Raw genomic sequence first — 2,608 nt, forward strand, 5'->3', positions numbered from 1 at the left:
CCAGACAGTGCCGGCTGGCGACCCCAAGGGGGAGGGCCTTCTCTGTGGGAGCTCCCACCCTCTGGAATGAACTGCCCCCAGAGATCAGGGTGATCCCTGATCTCCCTTCCTTCCGCCGCGCCCTTAAGACATGGTTGTTCCAGCTTGCGGGACTGGCCTAGGGGATTTTAGAGGGGGTTTTAATTATATTTTAATTGGACTAGATTTAAATATTTCCCTTTTAATTAATTTTAAACTTGTATTGTATTCTTGTATTTTTATCCGATTGTTAGCCGCCCTGAGTCCGTAAGGAGAAGGGCGGGATATAAATGTAATAAAATAAATAAATAAATAAATAAAACATCTGGAGCACCACTGAAACAGCATCGGCACTGATAAAACCACTGACAATTGCAAAAGGCAGCTTTACTTTGAACAGCTTACATCCTACAATGATACCTTTAGCACCATCAAACCTCTGTCTATCCTAGGGAAGGATTCCACAGATGGATAAAAATACCAAATTCAATCTAAACATCATGTCCCACAATGACTATGGGACCAACCATAATAATTCACCATATCAAATATTGCTAGTTATATTGTGTTGAGGTTGTCTGGGGAAATATTTATGAAGCCTTGAAATACAATACATTTTCTTTAAATTACTGCGAAATACAAACAGAACTTTCCAAAATAGGAAAACTGCTGGAGGAGCTGCTGATCTCTGAGACTGTAAAAAGAAGGGTGGAGTCACTTACTTCTTCAAGATGCTTTCAATGTCCTAAAAAAGAGAGACGGAAAAATGAAAGGAGCCATTTCTATGCAGTTCCATTCTTAAAATTCATAAATGTGTGAAACCAGATACAAACTGACATATAATTAAAAAGTATTTTTTTCTTTAAAAAAAATTGCTTTTTTCCCCCAGCCGCTCACCTTTTTTAAAGCAGTTTATTTTTACTTCCTTGTTACAAAAATTATACCCCAGTTGAATAATAATAATAATAATAATAATAATAATAATAATAATAAAGTTTGAAGGGACCTTGGAAGTCATCTAGTCCAACCCCCTGCTCAGGCAGGTAACCCTATACCATTTCAGACAAATGGCTGTCCAGTCTCTTCTTAAAAACTTCCAGTGTTGGAGCATTCACTGCTTCTGTAGGCAGGTTGTTCCACTGGTTAATTGAATTCCACACAAGTGTTGGGGTTTCCCTTGCCCTGGAGATTAAGGGGAGGAGACCCCACAAAGAACACCCACCACATCCCCTAATAGGCAATAGGAACCTTAAGCAGGTATTCTTAAAATGGTGAAGAATAAAGGGATAGTGACCAGCACTTTCAATTCTTGCTTTTCGCATGGCCTGCTTTTTCTGAATTGTGTATTTCAACAGTTCATTTAGTGACCCTTTTCCCAGTTACCACCACACTGAAAACAGTGACATATGGCCATTTTCCAGTTACCACCGTTGCAGCATCCCCATGATTGTGTGATCAAAATCCAGCCGCTTGGCAACTGACTCATATTTATGATGGGTGCATTGTCCTGTGGTCACGTAATCATGCATTCAGGATCACGAGTGCAGCCAGAATCCTACAAGCACAGAAATGGAAAGATATCGAGAGCATCCTGTTATATTGCATTACTGTCTGGTTTGGAAGCATCCCTGCTCCAGCCAGGAAGGCGGTGCAGAGAGTGGTGAGGATGGCAGAAAAGATTATTGGCAGTTCCCTCCCTTCTATCCAGGACATGATGGCATAAAAGCGTTGTTTGAGCAGGGCCCGCAAGATTATCTGGGACACAACACATCCTCTTCATGACCTGTTTTCCCTGTTACCTTCTGGGAGGAGGCTCCGTGGTATCAACCGTGTGAACTTTCAAGCTTCCTCTTTCCGCTATGTATTCAAGATGGACAGTGACTAATATTTATATGTAAGGGTGGTAGGTATGCATGTATATAGCATGTTTATATGTGTATTATGTATGTGTATACTTTTGAGGACAGGCAACAGAATTTCATTTTTTATGTATACCAGTGTGCCCACAGCAAAAATAATGACAATAAAGATTATCTTATCTATATATCAATCTCTACAACAGAAGAATGGATGGGAAAAATGATGGATCTAGAAAAAAATGACAAAATTGCTTTAATTAGAGAAAAATATATATATATTAGTTTCTACTTGGAAACTGCTTCTGGACTTTGTGTTTGAGACAAAAAAAATGAATACCAAACACTTGATTTTTGCTTACTGCACTTTGTTTTTATAGACAGGCTAATACTGATATGTAAAAGTAAAAAGTTGAGATTGTAATTTTATTTTGTATTTTATGGCATTGAAAAAAGTTGGAAGACGATGCTTTTTTTGTCTTTCCCCTTTATCTTACACTTCTTTCCCATTCTTATCCTTCTCCATTTCCCTATTTTCTTTATTTTCATTTGTACTTTTCGCTATTATAATTTCAATAACATTTAGGAAAAAGGAAAAAAAGGAAAGAGTCAAAAACAGGATTCTGTGGTGAGGCTAAAGCAGTCTACTCCACCTCATCATTGGTACACCAGGATACAAAAAAGATGCTGAGGCCCCAGAAAGAATGCAGAGAGGAGCAATAAAGATGATAAGG

General features: G+C 38.5%; 1 protein-coding gene across 1 annotated transcript in view; it reads right to left on the reverse strand.

Moving 5' to 3' along the window:
* The window catches only part of LOC107293922 (E3 ubiquitin-protein ligase TRIM39-like), a 23,975-nt gene that overhangs the window by 14,040 nt on the left and 7,327 nt on the right, over positions 1-2,608 (reverse strand). The window lies entirely within an intron of this gene.

The sequence above is a fragment of the Protobothrops mucrosquamatus genome, unplaced genomic scaffold (assembly GCF_001527695.2).
Source record: "Protobothrops mucrosquamatus isolate PMUCROS unplaced genomic scaffold, P.Mucros_1.0 scaffold1774, whole genome shotgun sequence".
NCBI lineage: Eukaryota > Metazoa > Chordata > Lepidosauria > Squamata > Viperidae > Protobothrops > Protobothrops mucrosquamatus.